Source organism: Amblyraja radiata, chromosome 5 (genome assembly GCF_010909765.2).
Source record: "Amblyraja radiata isolate CabotCenter1 chromosome 5, sAmbRad1.1.pri, whole genome shotgun sequence".
NCBI lineage: Eukaryota > Metazoa > Chordata > Chondrichthyes > Rajiformes > Rajidae > Amblyraja > Amblyraja radiata.
Genome location: NC_045960.1, coordinates 90,028,347 through 90,048,388, shown reverse-complemented (window position 1 = coordinate 90,048,388; position 20,042 = coordinate 90,028,347). Strand labels below are relative to the sequence as shown.

The following is a 20,042-nucleotide window of genomic DNA, read 5'->3' as shown; positions in this document are numbered from 1 at the left end:
AGCTCTGTGACATCTGCCACACCAGCCTACCTAGAGACAAGAGAGCATGGTGGAAGATTTACGAGGATAATAACAAAGTGAGGATCAAAGATCCAGACATGTGAGTTGAAATCTCGCTGCAGCTGCGGGGGAATTGGATGTTCAGTTAATGAACAATGTTCTGGAATGAAACAGACCACACTACTACTGTTACCTACTGCTCTTTGGGAAAGGAAATCTGCTGTCTTACTCAATCTGGTCCATGTGTGACGTCAAGAACTCCAGCAATGTGGTTGATTCTTTAGTGCTCTCTGAAATGCCTAATCTATTAGGAATTGGCAGTAAACTCCCACATCCATGACATCTTTTTATTTTTTTTATTGTATTATATGTATGACTGCTGCAATTTCGTTCAGACTTCGGTCTGAATGACAATAAAGGCATATCTATCTATCTATCTATCTATCTATCTATCTATCTATCTATCTATCTATCTATCTATCTATCTATCTATCTATCTATCTATCTATCTATCTATCTATCTATCTATCTATCTATCTATCTATCTATCTATCTATCTATCTATCTATCTATCTATCTATCTATCTATCTATCTATCTATCTATCTATCTATCTTTCCTTCATACACATTTTGTCTGCTCCACTGCAAAATCCCAATAAAGGTATGCCTACTTTAAAGAAGTTCTCCTCCTCTCTGCGATACGCCTCGTTTCCCTTTCCCCTGACTATCGGTATGAACAAGGGTCTCGACCCGAAACGTCACCCAATCCTTTTCTCCAGAGATGCTGCCTGACCCGCTGAGTTTCTGCAGCATTTTGTGTCTAGCTTTGGTTCAGACCCGCATCTGCAGTTCCTTCCTACACATAAATATAATAATGACTGCCTGAGGCCAGTTCATTGGCTATATTTAAGAGGGAGTTAGATGTGGCCCTTGTGGCTAAAGGGATCAGGGGGTATGGAGAGAAGGCAGGTACAGGATACTGAGTTGGATGATCAGCCATGATCATATTGAATGGCAGTGCAGGCTCGAAGGGCCGAATGGCCTACTCCTGCACCTATTTTCTATGTTTCTATGCCACGGGTATCCTTGTGGCTCCCATCAGCATCCCATCTCTCATCCTACATTCAGTTTAGTTTAGAGCGAGTTTAATTTCGAGATACAGCCTGGCAACAGGCACTTCAGCTCACCGAGTCAACTCCGACCATTCACACTAGTTCTATGTTATCCCACTTCCCCTATACATGAAGGGCAATTTACAGAGGCCAATAAATCTACAAACCGGCATGCCCTTGGGAAACCTGAGCATCCGGAGAAAACCTATGTGGTCGCAGGGAGAACGTGCAAACTCCACATACTGTTGACAGCACCTGAGGTCGGGAGCAAACTCAGGTCTCTGGTGTTGTGGGGCATCAGCTCTACCAGCTGCGCCATTGAACCAGTATGAAGTCTTCTAAACACACACTTCTAAAAATTCCATTGCCACAATCTTCTTCGAACAGAAGCAACAGATTTGCTAAAGCTGTGTTGCAGCCTACGTCATTGTTGAGCCAACACTTGGAGTATAGACAGAAAATGCTGGAGTAACTCAGCAGGTCAGGCAGATCTCTGGAGAACATGGATAGGTGACGCAGCGCAATGACTCTTTAACGATTTAAAAACCAACGTTAGATTTCCCTTTGGGAACTTTCCATGGGCATACTGTGCTGTTTCTTCCCAAAAGCTAATTTCTTGAGATGAGGATAATTTTAACTTGCATTTGACCGGGTTTTGAAACACAATGTGCTGTGGGAATGTGAACAACATAGTCCAATTTTAAGGTGGGGGGAAAGAAGGAGGAATGCTGCTAGGAAAAGAGGAGGCTGGGTGAGGGCAAGGAGACTTGGTGCAAAAGATTTTGAGGGAAGAGGTTGAAAAGTGTTAGGTGCAAAAAGATAGTAATTAAGGTATGAGGTAGCACAGTGGCACAATGGTAGAGTTGCTGCCTCACAGCCTCAGAGACCAAGGGTTCGATCCTTACTATGGATGATGTCTGTACAGTGTTTGTATGTTCTCCCTGTGACTGCGTGGGTTTTCTCCGGGTGTTCCGGTTTCCTTCCACACTCCAAAGCCATACAGGTTTGTAGGCTAATTGGCTTCAGTAAAAATGTAAATTGTCCCTAATGTGTAGAATAGTGCTAGTGTACGTGGTGATTGCTGGTTGGCATGAACGCAGTGGGCCGAATGGCCTGTTTTTGCACTGTAATCTCTAAAGTCTCTCTCCCTCTCTCTCTCTCTGAAGTAATCCTTTGTAAATCATAGGTTAGTTATTAACAGAAGTATTGTGCTTTGCTCCAGGCAGCACACTTTAGGAAGAATGACAACTTCTTGGATCGAGTATCGATGTGATTTACTTGGATATTACCAGAGATGACATTCTGGAGAGGCAACAGAGAGGGTAAAAGGGAAAATTTAATGAACGGCATTCAAAAATCATGAGTGGTTTGATTCAGTGAATAAAGAGAAGCTCTTTCCCATGGCAAAGGATCTGGTAACGAGAGGTCACAGATTATTTACGATAATTGTCGAAAGAGGGAGAAGGGGAGCAATTTTTGTTCATGGCATGTTATGATCTGGAATGCACTACATTAATGATGCACAGAAGGGAGGCACAAAAAGCTGGAGTAACTCAGCGGGCCAGGCAGCATCTCTGGAGAGAAGGAATGGGTGACGTTTCGAAGAAGGGTCTCAACCCGAAACGGCACCCATTCCTTCTCTCCAGAGATGCTGCCCGTCCCGCTGAGTTACTCCAGCTTTTTGTGTCTACCTTCGATTTAAACCAGCATCTGCAGTTCTTTCCTACACACGCACAAAAGGGAATTGGATGCATAGTTGAAAGGAGAAATGTGCCAGGCTCTGAGGTCAGAGGTGGGGAGTGGGATTAATTAGATATCTCTGTCAAAGAGCCAGCAGTTCTGACGGACAAAATGGCTTCCTTCTGTGTTGTACCATTACAGGATTTGTGAATGGCCGTGAACTTTATGCTGTTAATACAATTTACATTGAAATTTCAATAAATTAACATTTACTGCTGTGTTGAACTAAAGCTCAGACTGTGGGTGTATTGACTGTGAGTCAAATGCTTCATTTACATTTTGCTTCCCTCTTCTTGGAAAAGGTAAACTTGAGCACGTTTTATTTTTGGTGTGTAGTAAATATTTATTCCAGAAGGGGAAAAGATATTTTGTTAGGAATCAAACACCAATACTAGTCCAAAATGTCCAAAGTGTTTTAATTTGAAGATGTGTGTGGATTTGGGGATGTTGGCAAGGATAGCTCTTATTGTCCATCCATTACTACCCTTGATACAATGGCAGAAACAAGGAACTGCAGATGCTGGTTTACACAAAAGGACACAAAGTACTGGAGTAACCCAATGAGTCAGGCAACATCTCTAGAGAACATGGAAAGGTGCCGATTTGGGTCAAGACCCTGACTGGAAACATACATTACATGAATCTAATTTAATGCATGAATCTAATTTAATACATGAATCTAATCTAATCTAATAATAATAATAATAATAATAAACTTTATTACGGACTCAAGGTCCAGACAAGGGGCAACATTACATTAAAAATGCATTGCATATCAAATATCATAAATACATATAAAATCTTGGTATATCACTTATAAAAACATCATAATTTATATATTTTTTAAAAAACACAATACATAAGTTAAAAATCCAGATTAAAAGATGATCAATGTCCTACAACGAGACAACGATACCAGTGTCTCCACAGCTGGGATTCGTAGCGTGTAGTGCTAACCCTTATGTTTGACAAGGCCACAATAAGCAAATTTTTAGAGTCATTTATCCTGCAAATTAATTTATACATGTGGTGTCTTAGGATAGCTTCTAAGGTACTGACTCCTGCAGCCACAAACATATTATTGGCACTACACCATCTAGGTTGCCTTAGCAGTGTTCTCATGGCATCGTTATATGCCACCTTTAGTCTCTGCATACTTGTCTTTAAATAGTTCGACCACAGGTGTGCAGTGTAGAGTGGTGTGCAGTATGCTCTAAATAGCGACATCTTCACCACATCTGCACACGCACCAAATTTACGCAAGAGAATATTCGCCTGTACATACAGCATGCGTCGTTGCCTATAAATATCCTCATCATCTGTCATTTGTTCTGTAATAATATGCCCTAGATATTTTATCTTGGGCGGCGCGACTCTTGTCAGCAGCGGCCTCTGCAGTCCGTCTGTCTTTTTATTGTTTTCTGTCTTGTTCTATGTAGTTTTTATTGTTTTTTTTGTCGGGGTATGTGTGTGGGGTGGGGTGGGGGGGGAACTTTAAGGTCTTTCCCCTGCACGGGAGACCCGACCTTTTCTTTGTCGGGTCTCCGTTGTCGTTGGGGCTGCAACGTGGAGCGGCCTCCAACAGGAATGACCTGGGGCTCCAGTCGCGGAGCTGCGGAGCTACTCACCATCACGGAGCTGGCCGAGTCCGGAGCGGGTGGAGCTGTGGTGGCGAGCTGCTGTGACCCGACACCCGGAGTTTCGGAAGCTCCTACCGCAGGTCTGTGGACAGTAATACCGGGAGCCCGCGGGTCCATGGTAGGAGACCGCTTTTCAGGGCTTCCGCAACGGCGACTTCTCCCGCCCGAGTTGCGGGGTTGAAGAGCACCTGGAGCGGGGCCTTACATCACCGCCCCGCGCGGCTTGGAATGGCCGCGGGACTTTGTGAGCACCCGCCGGGGCTCCAACACCAAGAGCCGGTGCGTGGCCTTGCATCACCCAGCGTGGCTTTAATGGCTGCGGGACATTTAACATCGCCCGCCGGGGGCTTTGACTCTGTCTTTGACTCTGACATGGGGGGGAGAGGGGAGTGCAGGGGAGAGATATGTTTAAGTTTTGCCTTCCATCACAGTGAGGAGGACTCACTGTGATGGATGTTTATGTGAATTGAATTGTGTTGGTGTGTGTCTTGGTTCTTTTTTTGTATGGCTGCAGAAACCAAATTTCGTTTGAACCTCATGTGAGGTTCAAATGACAATAAAAGGTATTGTATTGTATTGTAATAATATGCCCTAGATATTTTATCTTATTACAGACACTAAGATTATTGTTAGACAATTTAAAATCAGGATATTTTAGACATTTATCCTCTTTGGTTCTACAGATCATAACAGTACTCTTACTAGAATTATATTTAATGTCATGTTCCACACCATACACAGAACATATAGTAAGGAGCTGCTGGAGACCAGCGCTAGATGGACTAAAGACCACAAGATCATCTGCATACATAATATGGTTCATATTATACATAGTATACATAGTTCATAGTATACATAATATTATGTGTAATACATGAATAACACCTATTCATGGTCTCCAGCACTTTCTGACCTTCAGGTGATGGTGTTTTCTTGCTCTTGCTAACCTGGTCCTTCCTGGTGGTGAGAGGTCACGGACCTGGAAGGTGCTGTCAGATTAGTCTAGATATTACACACTTCAGCTACCGGGCCCTGATGGGAAGGAGACGGGTGTTGGATGTGGTGGGCTGCTCTCTCCTGAATACGCCTTGTTTAAGTGGAACTGCACTTGTAAGTGAACAATGTTCCTTTATAGTAAACATAAAAAGCATAGAAAATAGGTGCAAGAATAGGCCATTCGGCCCTTCAAGACAGCACCGCCATTCAATATGATCATGGCTGATCATCCAAAATCAGTACCCCGTTCCCCATATCCCTTAATTCCCTTGGCCCTAAGAGCTAAATCTAACTCACTCTCGAAAACTCTAACTCTCTTGAAAACTGATGCCTCTGTTTATGCCTCGGCTCTGTGGCTTGTAGACTGCAGGAGGTGAGCCATTGTTACAACTCTTGGCCTCTGAGTGTTCATACACAAGGATAAGAGTAAGCAAAAAGGTCCTTTCAGACAGCTAGCATGAATATGATTAAGGCACAAAAGCCATAAAGCACATGAGCAAGGAAATTAACAATTAATAATAAATCTATGCACCTGAGTGTCAACATCAGACTAATTTGTGAAAGAGTGCTTCTTTAATCCCTTGTAACAATTTAGCTGGATTTATAGTGGAAATGTTTCTCTCACTCAGGTTCGGCTGTTTAGTATACAGTTATGCTGACGCAACGCATGCACCAAAATTGTTTGCTGAATGATCTGAACTTTGTGTGTCCAATTTCTGCAAAGTTAACTAATTTACAACCAGTTAATTGTCAGTAGCACAGATTGTCACACATGGCAGATGACCTGCAGCTGGCTTTGCTGTAGGATTTTATCTTCAGCCCATGACTTTTCACCACAGAATTTATGCTGGTGCAACAGTTCTGTGGGGAGCTTTATGAGAGTCACAGTGTGCTTTCATTTTAATGCAGAATAATGTAATTGCAAAGTAATTAAATGGAAATTATGACCGTATTCTTTATGATATTCATTTTAGATCTTAGCATCATAAAGCAAAGTGGCCTATTAGCTCTTCGTTTATGTGCCAAGTGTTTGAAAGAGCTTTTCAATTATTGTTCTATTGGTTTAGTTCTGTCACGTGCACTGGGATACAGTATAAAACTTTGTTTTGCTTACTATCTGGGCAAATCATACTAAGCATGAGTATAATCAGATCATACATAATATGTACAACAGATAGTGCGAAGAGAGAAAGGAAACAGAGTGCAGGATATGGTTTACAGTTACAAAGAAAGTGCGAGTAAGACAAAAACGTGCAAGGGCCTCAATGAAGTTGATTGGGAGATCGGGAATAAATTCTTAGTTTATTCATAGCAAAAGGATTTGAGTATAGGAGCAGCGAGGTTCTACTGCAGTTGTACAGGGTCTTGGTGAGACCACACCTGGAGTATTGTGTACAGTTTTGGCCTCCAAATCTGAGGAAAGACATTCATGCCATAGAGAGAGTACAGAGAAGGTTCACCAGACTGATCCCTGGGATGTCAGGACTTTCATATGAAGAAAGACTGGATAGACTCGGCTTGTACTCGCTAGAATTTAGAAGATTGAGGGGGGATCTTATAGAAACTTACAAAATTCTTAAGGGGTTGGACAGGCTAGATGCAGGAAGATTGATCCCGATGTTGGGGAAGTCCAGGACAAGGGGTCACAGTTTAAGGATAAAGGGGAAATCCTTTAGGACCGAGATGAGAAAAACATTTTTCACACAGAGAGTGGTGAATCTCTGGAACTCTCTGCCACAGAAGGTAGTTGAGGCCAGTTCATTGGCTATATTTAAGAGGGAGTTAGATGTGGCCCTTGTGGCTAAAGGGATCAGGGGGTATGGAGAGAAGGCAGGTACAGGATACTGAGTTGGATGATCAGCCATGATCATATTGAATGGCGGTGCAGGCTCGAAGGGCCGAATGGCCTACTCCTGCACCTATTTTCTATGTTTCTATGAGAGTCTGATAGCAGTGGGGAAGTTGAAACAAGTTGAAACAAGTTTATTCATGGATAACCCCTTGAGATGGACAGTTCAAGTTCAAGTTCACATTTATTGTCACATGCACCCATTACGGTACAGTGATATTTGAATTACCATGCAGCCATACAAGTAAAAAGAGCACAACACACGATAGAGTTTAACATAACCATCCATCACAGTGGAATCAGCAATCTTCACTGTGGTGGAAGGTAATAAAGTTCAGTCAATCTTTCTCCTTTTGAAGATATTCCTGAATTTGCCAATATGTGCTTTCAAGCCTTTGTATTTTCTGCCCAGGGGATTTATCCCAAGTTCCTGCTTTATCTCCACAGCTTTCTTTTTATTTTCAAATATACATCCAACTCTTTGGATCATTGTGATAACGCTCTTACAGCGAACGTGATTGGTAAGTTACATTTGTAGTCAGACTTGAAGAAGGGTCTCAACCTGACACGTCACCCATTCCTCTCTCCAGAGATGCTGCCTGTCCCGTCGAGTTACTCCAGCAATTTGTGCCTATCTTCGGTTTAAACCAGCATCTACAACAGCGGAATGATGGAACATGATTATAATCGAGCCATTCACAATCCCCACACGATAAGACAATGATGTTTAATGCAAGGTTAAGCCAGTAAAATCTGATTAAAGATAGTCCGTGGGGCACTAATGAGGTAGATACTAGTTCAGGACTGCTCTCTAGTTGTGATAGGGTAGTTCATTTGCCTGATAACAGCTGGGAAGAAACTGTCCCTGAATCTGGAGGTGAACGTTTTCACACACACACATGCACCTGGGCTCATTTTCAAATTTGCTATTAAATTCAATGCTTCTATTTTCAAAACTTTCTATTTTCAGGTGCCATGGTGGCACAGCTTGGTGGCACATTGGTACAGCTGTTGCCTCATGGCGCCAGAGACTGTGGTTCAATCCTGACCTCAGGTGCTATCTGTGTGGAGTTTGCACATTTTCTCTGTGACCGCATGGGTTTCCTCTGGGTTCTCCGGTTTCCTCCCACATCTCAATGATGACAGCTTGATAGGTTAATTGGCCTCCATAAACTTGCCCCAAATGTGCAGGGAGTGAATGCAAACATGGGATAACATAGAACTAATGTGAACGGGTGGCACAGACTCTGTGGACCAAAGGACCTGTTTCCATGCTGTATCTCTTAAATATCTTTTTCAGTTTCTTGATGACGAGAGTAATGTGGCAGAATCCATCCTTAAATGTTTACGATGGTCTCAAAACTAATTTGCACCGATCCCTCGATGCATTCTTGGATTAACTAACAGTAGCACGTGATACATTTTAACAGGGGTGGCTTCAATATTACTTTCCATAGTCAAAGGAATTGAAAAATTACCTTCTTCTCTAATATACTGAAACAGCGGATGAGCGTTGAAACAGGGCCATGACTCATTTTGATGCCTTGATGAGATATGTCAAGAACAAGTGAAATTGGAATCAAAGTAATAGAACACACGGAATTGTAAAGAAAGAAAATATGTCGTGTCTTTTCCAATTTATGTTTCATTTTCAGATGATGAAAATGTGCATTTGAGTATTTATGCATTGCTTTGCAATATGATATTCAAAGGCTTGTATATTTCGTCAAGTTTAATGGTAAGGGTAGTTTACTGTTCTTGTAAACTTAACTTGATAACATTTTCCATAGCATGTTGAAAATTCATATATTTTTGAAAGCAGAGGTCTTTGGCTAAATGGTTAGATTTTATTCCCAGCAGGTACTGGCAAGCTGTGTTCTTTCACAGTAACATAATAACTGATTCCTTTGACCCTTGACCCTTGACCCGCTGTTCATGCGTCTCCTGTCATCTGCGGTTTATCTGTCACACAGCATGTTTCATATTTTGGCTCTCTGCTTCTAATTAACAAAATTACTGGAACTGTAAAAACTCCAGAATACTCACGTGACCTTTGACCCCAGTTTTGGAAAGAAATCCTTTTTTTTTTTGCGGATGGGTTGATTCAGATTCAGATCAGATTCTGTAGGCCCCTCTCGGTCGTGACGGACCATGGGTGATGCATCCTGGTCGGATGTAAGCCTGGGCGATGCCATATGGAGGACAGGCTGTTGCCCATGCAGCACGTCCCCCCCTCTCCACGTCGCTGATCGATCCAAAGGAACAGCAGGGCCGTTACAGTTTGGCACCAGCGCCGTCGCAGGAGCTGCCAGAGCGAGGTTGTAGACAACGACGAATTGCCTTAGGGGCTCCGACTCCGACTCCGGATTTTCTTGAGGTTTACTCCTGGAGCCTTTTCCATGACTGGGTATGGCCACAAGGCAGTGGAGGTTTTAAATCAGAGTTTTCCCTCTCCTAGATGGACTGCCCTCCCAGGCTGACGAGCCCCATCTGCCTGAGACTCGTGGGGGCGGGAGCATCTACCTTCCCGTGCAGGTCGATAGCACCTGCCCACTGCCCACGGATTCAGATTTACATTAATTTATTGTCGTATGCACCAGGGTGCAGTGAAATCCCTCGCTCACATAAAACGGTGGACGACTATGATAGATACAACAATAAATACGACAATAACGACCACAAAAAAAAAATGGTGCAGGGACGACTGAGCAATCTGAAGTAGGGTGAAAAATTATTCAAGCACAATAACGGGATAACCGAATGAGGTCGAGTTCAGAGTTCAAGTTACAGTAGCTCTTTCAGGAAGGTTGCGCGAAGGAGGTGTATGAAGGAACTGCAGATGCTGGTTTAAATCGAAGATAGACACAATATGCTGGAGTAATTCAGCGGGACAGGCAGCATCTCTGGAGAAAAGGAATAGGTGATGTTTCTGGTGGAGATCCATCTTCATACTGAGAGTCAGGGGAAAGGGAAACGAGGCGTATAGAGTCAGAGAGCAGAATCACAGAGGGGGTTGCAGCGAAAGAGGGTGTTGAAGAATTCTCGTCGGAGAGAGGAGGAGAACTTCTTCAAAGTAGGCATACCTTGAGGAGATTTTGCAGTGGAGCAGACAAAGTGTGTATGAAGGAACTGCAGATGTCATGGATGTGGGAGTTTACTGCCAATTCCTAATAGATTAGGCATTTCAGAGAGCACTAAAGAATCAGTCACATTGCTGGAGTTCTTGACATCACACATGGACCAGATTGAGTAAGACAGCAGATTTCCTTTCCCAAAGAGCATTAGGTAACAGTAGTTGTGTGGTCTGTTTCATTCCAGAACATTGTTCATTAACATTGCTCATCAAGGAATGGGTGATGTTTCGGGTTGAGGAAGAAGGGTCTTGACCTGAAACGTCGATTCATTCCTACTCGCTGCATGTCCCGCTGAGTTATTCCAGCATTTTGTGTCAATCTTTGATGTGTGAAAGAGGTGATTGGTTAGGCGTCTGATAGCAATAGGGAAGACACTGCTCTTATGTCTGGATGTCTGGATTTTCACGTTCCTGTGTTTTCTCCGAGAAGGTAGAAGAGAAGGAAATGGCCAGGCTGGTCGGCAGCCTTGAACATTCAGAATTAGTTTGCAGAAGTGTCCTGACTCAAAGCATCACCTATCCATTATTTTCAGAGATGCAGCCTGACCCGCTGAGTTAATCCTGCACTTTGTGTCTTTTTTTGTAAACCAGCATAAGCAGTTCCTTGTGTCCACTCTTTGACAATACTTCCAGGTTGGAAAGAGGTCAGGGTGGGGGGTTGTGAAAGTTGATCAATAATACTGTGCTCTCTACATGAATGGTATCACACGTTGCTGTTCGTTAAGACTGTGACGTGCAATATTCCTTCAATGATACCAGGTTAAAATAGAGTCACAGGCTCCTATATGGAAACAATCCCTTCGTCCTCACCAATTCCTCATTGACCACCAAACATCTATTCACACAAATCCCATTCATTATCCCCACATTCCCATCGGTACCCCATTCAGATTCTATCCCTCATCTACACACTCAGAATAATTTACAGCAGATAATTAATCTACCGACCTGTGCATTTTTGGGATACTTTTGGGAGAACGTGCAAACTCCACGCAGCCAATGCCCGAGGCCGGGGTCGAACCGGGGTCGCTCGAGCAGGGAAGCAGGGGGCAGCTTCGCTCGCTACACCACTGCGCTGCCTCAATCATGGAACACCTTAACTTACATTGTTCGAGCATCTTCCACAAGGACTGCACTGGCTCAGGTAGGTAGGCAGGCCATCACCATCTCATCAAGGCCAATTAGCAGTACCAACAACTCCCACATTCCACGAAACTAGACTTTGTCAATTGACCTGCTGATAACAAAGAAATAAACGATGGGACAGATAATGTAAGAACAAGCAATATCCTTCAATCTTGTGCTAATTCATGCAGTGAAATCTCTTAAATAAATGATACGTAAGTTATTAGCTAGTTAATTTTGGGATTGTTCAATCCCGGCACTGATCCCATAGCTTCAATATTTAATGGCAGCAGAATGATTAAGTTACAACATAAAAGTTAATAGATCAGAAAGAAAAAGAATTGGATAATTAACTTAAACAAGCCGTGAAATGTTTCCAAAGGATTTAGCAATTTCAGCCAGTCATCAGCTATAGAAGCCTGAGGGTAACAGAAGGTAATGTTGAGACAGTAAGATATGTAATGTGCACAGTCTCGAGGTTCAGGACACTTCATGTGTTAAATGATCCCTTTATGAGATTTCAGAATGTAACATACATGTGTTTATTGTTAAACCGAAGGTTGCTTTAGAAAATTTTCACCAGCAAAGTTTACTTGCACTCTCATAAACCTTGGTTTGAGATAAAGCTAGAGGCTTGTTTAAAGATTGGCAATAAATCAAGAAAATAAAAGTCCTTATTTAATTGCCCCAAAGAATATTGTACAGGGCTGGTTATTTTAAACTGCACAATAGGAAAGAGTGTGCTCACAAAATAATAAGACATTTTATGGGCATCCTGATTATTTGTCTGTATTCCATCCTGAATCTGTCAGCTCTGAAACTTTAGAAGATATAGGTTAAACCATGTGTACCAAATCTGTTTATGTTGCAGGAAACAAATACACATGAATATAATAAATGTTTATTCACAGTGGCTAAGCAACCGCTGGGTCAGTTTACAATCTATTGAAGAAAGGACAACTGACAAGGATATTTTTACCCTTCTCGTGCAGTGCAATCTTTCAGACCACCCCTATTATCAAACGTTAACTGTATATTCACTACACAGTAATTGTGATGTTTCCACACCATTACCTGCCAACCAAAGGCAAACCATTCACAGAATTTAAAATGAGAGTCCTGGTTTACCAGCAAAACCTAAAGAACAATGGCTTTGAGATTATGCCACAGTAGACTAGCAGGTAAACAAAGACTAAATATCTTGTTCGACTTTGTCCCACTCCCACGTCTCTTCCAGTCTTTCCCCTCCCTGACTACAATCAGTCGAATAAGGGGCCCCGACCGGAAACTTTGCCTGCCCATGTTTTCCAGAGATGCTGCCTCGTCCAAAGAGTTATTCCAGCACTTTTTGTCGAGTTTTGGAAAGCAGCATATGTAGTTCCCGTGTCTGCTAAATATCTTTGGCTAATAAGGCTTCCATGATCGTTCCCCAATGCGGTTTGCTTGCTGCCAAGTCATACCATCATAGAATCAGGACCCTCGGCCCAAGTTGCCCACACCAACCAACATGTCCCATCAACACTAGTCCCACCTGCCTGCGTTTGGCCCATATCTCTCTAAACCTGTCCTATCCATGTACCTGTCTAATTGTTTATTAAACGATATGATAGTCCCTGCCGCAATGATCTCCTCTGGCAGCTCCTTCCATACATCCACCATCCTTTGCGTGAAAAGTTACCCTCAGGTTCCTATTAAATCTTTTCCCCTTCACCTTAAACCTATGTCCTCTGGTTCTTGATTCCCCTACTCTGGGCCTGGTGTTGTTTGTGTTTTACTTTACGGCAGGTTTGGACACATTGAACCCTTCTCCTTCCTTGTTCAGGAAAAGCGATTTTGTTGTAAACATAAATGGTATTGTCTGTGGCCATCTCATACAGATATTGCCAACTTCTACAAGGATGTTTAAAGATGTTGAAATCAATGCCAGGAACTTCTCAAAGCATCCTTTGAGAAGCTGCACAATGGACCTATGCAAATCTTGACAGAATTGCCCCAAAACTATGATGTGCGTATCTGTCATGGATGCAAACATAAAACGTAAAACACAGGAACAGGCATTTCAGCCCACAATGTCTGTGCTAAACATGAAGCCAAAGTTAACTAATCCCATCTGCCGGCACACGATTAATATCCCTCCAATCCCGTGCCTATCTAAAAGCCTCATAAATGCCTCTTATCATATCTGCCTCCACCACCACCCTCGGCACACACTACTCTCTTTAAAATATGTGCCCTGCACATCTCGTATAAACATTTCATCTCTCAGCTTAAAGCTCTGCGCACTAGTCTTTGACATTTTCACCCTATCAAAAAGGTTCTGATTTGCTCCCTTATCAATGCCTTTCATTATTTTATATGTCTATCAGCATATGTGAAGAGATTCACTATTTAATCAGCACTTTTAGCCTCTCCCCACAAAACATCTATACCAGAGAAAGGAGAGGGTGAACTTTTAAAATATATTTAAATGGCATTTGGACAAGTGCATGGATAAGGAGGGTTTAGAGGGATATGAGACTAGTGTAGATGGTCGGTGTGGGCATGTTGGTCTGAAGGTCCCGTTTCTGTGCTGTGTGATGGAGGGCCCTGACCCGAAATGTTGTTTGCCTATTATACCTCCATGGATGCTATGCTGCCTGACTCATAATCCTCCAACAGTTTGTTTCTTGTTGCAGATTCCAGCATCTGCAGTCTCTTGCGTTTCCATGGACGAGATTCTTTTGCATATGTTACCGAGATGAGATTCACTAACCTGGTACAGATTAGGATTAAAATCTTATAATTGGCTTGTTTTTTTATGATGAGATGTTTACTGCATTCAGCTGATCTTTGGAAGTTTTCCTTTGCACTGTGCTTCTCGTGAAACCGAAGAAGTTAAAAGCAGCCAGATGGTGGAAGTGCCTTTATTATATCTGTGACCCAGGCCTGTGGAGTTAAACTAAGCAGGATCGTTGCGAACATTCTGAGCCTGGGCTTCCGACGGTGATGATAGCAGGCAATCGGAGGAGCTTCCTGATGGAGAGGAAGAGAGATGCAGCAATGTCGCAAAGGCAGTGGATGCATAAAGAGCCAAAAGCAACACTCGAGCAAGCTGGCAGAGGCAAGAGACTGCAGATGCTGGAAACTTGAACAAAAACAAAACAAAGTGCTGGAGGAACTCAGCGGGTCAGGCAGCATCGCTGGAGAGATGTAGGGAATGGGCAGACCATGTTTTGGCTCAAGACCGTTTTTCAGATTGATAGGATGGAGGGGAGAGATGATGGGGAGGGGCGGGGCAAGGGCCGGTGAATGATAGTTGTATCCAGGTAAGGAGGGTTGAATCGGCAGGTGAGTCAGGTGAGGGAGGGAAGGGTGGGGATAGAAACCGAGGCAGAAGGTGATGAGTGAAGAAGGCAAAAGGGTGCAAATAGTGGAATCTGACAAGGAAGGAAGATGGGGAGTGGAATGTAGAACTGGAAAGAGGGATGGCAGGTAGAAGGCAATGTGGATGGGGGGCAGGGGGTTGAAAAATAGGAGACCAGAGTTAGGGAAGGGGAGGAGGTGAGCGGATAGAAGAGATGAAAAATGAGAAAGTCTTGCTGTTGGGTGTAAGCTAGCCATGTGGAATATGAGATGCTGTTTGAGTGTGAAAGCTGGCAACCTGGCCAAGACTTTGCATGGAATTCAAGCTGTGAAACCACATTGAAGTGTTATGGAACAAAGCAGACACTTCAGTTTGAGGCAGTGCTGCTTTAAAGCCCATAATAAGGAGGGAAAATTGCTTAAGACCTTGCACAATAGTTGAATTTGATTAGCTGTTCTGTTGTCTCGATTATGTGGAAGCATTCCTTCCTTCATTCATTCATTCTCTGCAGGGGCAGATGAGGGGATCTCAGGTTTTGATGCTTTGGTTTATGAGCACATCTCTCTGGGGGTTCCCATATTTCTCTTGCGACATAGATGAGGCCATTTGGCCCATCAAGTCCATGTAGGCTATCGGAGCAATCTCATCAATCCTGTTTCCTTATAACTCATTTTATGTTCATAAATTATAGGAGAAGAATTAGGCCATTCGGCCCATCAAGTCTACTCAGCCATGATTGAATGGCTGGCCTATCTTTCCCTCTCAACCTCATTCTCCTACCTTCTTCTCATAACCCCTGATAACCTTACTAATCAAGAAATTGCCAATCTGCGCCATGAATTTACCCAATGACTTGGCCTCTACAGCCCTCTGTGACCACTCACCAACACAATAGGGGTCAGAATTAAAGGGAACGCTTTTAGAAAGGGGGTGAGGAGGAACTTGTTTAGTCAGAGGGTAGTTAATCTGTGGAATTCATTGCCACAAAGGGCAGTGGAGGCCAAGTCAGTGGATGTTTTTAAGACAGAGATAAACAAGTTCTTGATTAGAATGGGTGTCAAGGGTTATGGGGAGAAGGCAGGAAAATGGGATTAGGAGGCAGAGATCAGCCATGATTGAATGGCAGAGTGGACTCGATGGGCCGAATGGCCTAATTAGAAACATAGAAAATAGGTGCAGGAGGAGGCCATTCAGCCCTTCGAGCCAGCACCGCCATTCATTGTGATCATGGCTGATCGTCCCCAATCAATAACCCGTGCCTGCCTGCTCCCCATATCCCTTGATTCCACTAGCCCCTAGAGCTCTATCTATCTCTCTTTTAAATCCATCAAGTGATTTGGCCTCCATTGCCCTCTGTGGCAGGGAATTCCACAAATTCACAACTCTCTGGGTGCAAACTTTTTTTTCTCACCTCAGTCTTAAATGGCCTCCCCTTTATTCTAAGACTGAGGCCCCTGATTCTGGACTCGCCCAGCATTGAGAAAGATTTTCCTGCATCTAGCTTGTCCAGACCTTTTATAATTTTATATGTTTCTATAAGATCCCCCTCATTCTTCTAAACTCCAGTGAATACAAGCCTAGTCTTTTCAATTTTTCCTCATATGACAGTCCCGCCATCCCAGGGATCAACTCGTGAACCTACGCTGCACTGTCTCACTCCTATAACTTGTGAACGTGAACTTACAGCGGCCAATTTACTTACCAACCTGTGGAATGAAACCGGGTCACCCATTGGAGAAATCCACGTGGTCATTGGAAGAATGTGCAAACTGCATACAGACAGCACCAGGAGGTGGGGTGGGGGAGGAGGTCAGCACTGAACCAGAGTATCAGGAGCTGTGGGGCTGGGTGTCTCCCAGCTGCGGCACCATGCATCCCCTCTGTTCAGAGGGGGAGGGTGGTGGACGGGCATGGGATTACTATGGAGCAACCGGATACTCTCTTGGATGTTGGTGCAAAGCCCAGTCTGATCCTTGGACCAAACATCGAAAAATAATTTAAAGCAAGCCGCACCACCAGGAGAAGGCCATAGCATTGTGAGCACCTGTGTGCACACCTCTAACACTACACGCTCCAAAACATCAGTGCATCTGTGTAATTATATCTGTGGAATTCTCTGCCACAGAAGACAGTGGAGGCCAACTCACTGGATGTTTTCAAGAGAGAGTTAGATTTAGCTCTTAGGGCTAAAGGAATCAAGGGATATGGAGAAAAAAGCAGGAACGGGGTACTGATTTTGGATGATCAGCCATGATCATATTGAATGGCGGTGCTGGCTCAAAGGACCGAATGACCTACTCCTGCACCTCTTTTATATGTTTCTATGTTACATCCAGACCAGATGCTTGGTCCACTCGCCTTCAGATATTAGGGGCTGGGTTAAGGTAGGTCAGATAGACACAAAGTGCTGGAGTAACTCAACGGGTCAGAGAGCATCTCTGGAGAAAAAGGATGGGTGACATCAGTTCGGGACCCTTTTTCAGACTGAGGAGTCGGGGAGGGCACCAATCCACGTGCATAAGATGCACTATTATGGTTGGATAACCATATTATCGATAATCTATTGTAGTATTGCTTATTGTATATTTATCTGCCGTGCTATTAATGAGCCCGTTGAGCTAGAGTACACTGTACTAAGAATTTTATTGTTCTGTTTCTGGTGCATATGACAATTAAACACTCACGATGTACACTTCACACTGCCTTTGGAAATCGGCCAGCATAACCAAACACCTCTCACAGCCCAGTCATTCTCTCTTCTCCCCTCTCCTATCAGGCAGACGATACAGAAGCTTGGAAGCACATCCCACCAGATTCAAGAATAGTTTCTTCTGCGCCATTCTCAGTCTCTTCAACAGTCCTCTCATTTGCTCAGATATTCCTGATATTCCAATCTGCCTCGTTGCGTCCCTTGTAGATATTTTTAATCTGCGTTTTCTATATCTCTGTACCATTACATTCTGCATTCTGTTTCTTTCGCACCACCTGATTTACTGTTATATCGTATGATTCGCCTGGAAAACAAGCAAAGCAAGCGGTTTCTTTTAAACGCTTAGTCCAAGAGTTGTGAGCAATATAGGTACGAAATCGCAGCTGTTTCCAGGTTTGACACGGGCAGCCCTTCTTTCCTCTTGCTTTAAGTTGAATCAGAGGCCGCTTCAGTATAAAGGATATCATTTCTGTCAGCAGCTTTGGGTCTTATTATTGTGCAGACTCAAGGCACTTTGGGAACAGATGCTTTCTATGCTTGCAGCCAATTCTGTCAATATTTTAGATATATTTTTGGTCAGTGTATCTGTTGTGTCTATCTTCCATGACCACAAATTAATTAGGGGTTTTGGTACAAAAAGGACACAAAGTGCTGGAGTAACTCAATGGGTCAGACTTGAATCTTATGAAGGGTCCTGACCCGAGAATCCGCCTGTCCATGCTCTCCAGTGATGTTGCCTGACCCCGCTGAATTACTCCAGCACTTTGTGTCTGTTTTGTAAACCAGCATCTGCTGTTCTTTGTATCAACCCTAGGATTTTTAGTATCAACTTTGTATCAACCCTAGGACTGTTTAGCAGTCTGGTTGTCCGGGCTTTGATGCCTCAAGGCAGGAGATCCAGATGTGTGTGGAGGGGGTGCAGTCTGTCCTTTGCAATGCTCAGTGCTTTTTTCAGGCAGCGGCTCTGGAACAGTTCTTGTACCGAGGGTAGGGAGACGCCAATGATCCTCTCTGCTCCCCTCACTACCCTCTGCAGAGCCTTCCTGTCTGAGCAGTTGCAGGTGGAGTACCACATGTTAATGCAGTACGTGAGTACAGACTCCACCGTGCCCCTGTAAAATGTCCTGAGGATGTTGGTGGGGAGTGAGGCCTGTTTGAGTTTCCTCAGGTAGTGCAGTCGCTGATGGGCCGTTTTACAATCCCAGTGTTGTTCCTGGACCAGGTGAGACTGTCTGTGATTTGCACTCCGAGGAACTTTATGCTCTCCACTCTCTCCATCGTGGTGCCACTGATGTTGAGGGGTGTGTGTTTGGGCTGCGACCTCCTGAAGTCGACAATCATCTCCTTGGTTTTGTCGACGTTTAATTCTAAGTTGTTGTTGCCGCACCAGCCCACTAGTTGTTTCACTTCCTCCCTGTACATTGTTTCATCCTCTCCACTGATGAGTCCCACCACTGTGGTGTCATCTGCGAATTTAATAATCCTGTTGTCCCTGAATCTGGCAGCACAGTCATGTGTGAGCAATGTGAACGACAGCGGGCTGAGCACACAGCCTTGAGGGGAGCCGGTGCTCAACGTGATCGAGCCTGAGGTGTTCTTGCCAACACGGACTGACTACGGTCTCTGTGTCAGAAAGTCCAGGATCCAGTGACACAGGGTGGTGTTGAGGCCCAGCTAAACAGCTTCCTTCCACAGGCTGTGAGGCTGCTAACCAGTCACTCCACCTGATTCTGCTGCTTTTTTGCACTGACAATTTAATAACAACTCTGGAACTAGCCACTTAAATCAGCTGCCCTGGACAATTTATGACTGTTTTTACTTGTATTTTAATGTTGCTGTTTTTGACCTGCACTTTTTAACTATTTGTATTGTTTTTACCAGGGACTGGATTGTTTTTATTGTTTTTATTTATGTGTGAAATGTTTAAGTTTTATGTGCGATGCTCTGGTATTCCCTGGGAAACGTCTTCTCATTTTGCACTGTACAACTGGTGCTTTGCAAGATGACAATAAAGGTTGATTGATTGATTGATTGATTTTGGTACCTGCTTGCCTTCTCTCTCCTGACACTTTTTTATACTCCTAGTTGAAATTTCCTATCTGCCTTCCGATCGAGTTTAGTTAATACTATTGTTTCCTCTTAAATTAGATCTTTTAATCACTTAATCACTTTATAATGGAAGCCAGATTTGTACTCTGGCAGTTGTGGATGTAATTTTTATCTTTTTGAGCTGATAAAATAGTCATAGAGAGATACCACGCACAAAAAGGCCCTTCGGCCCATTGAGTCTATGCTGTCCATCAAGCACCCATTTACACTAATCCTACATCCTCCTCAATCCCTCCCAGATTCCCACTCACCAACACACCAGAGGGAATTTCCAGTGTCCAATG

General features: G+C 43.6%; 1 protein-coding gene across 1 annotated transcript in view; it reads left to right on the top strand.

Moving 5' to 3' along the window:
- The window catches only part of bmp5 (bone morphogenetic protein 5), a 143,901-nt gene that overhangs the window by 65,142 nt on the left and 58,717 nt on the right, over positions 1-20,042 (top strand). The gene's annotated exons all lie outside the window — the stretch shown is intronic.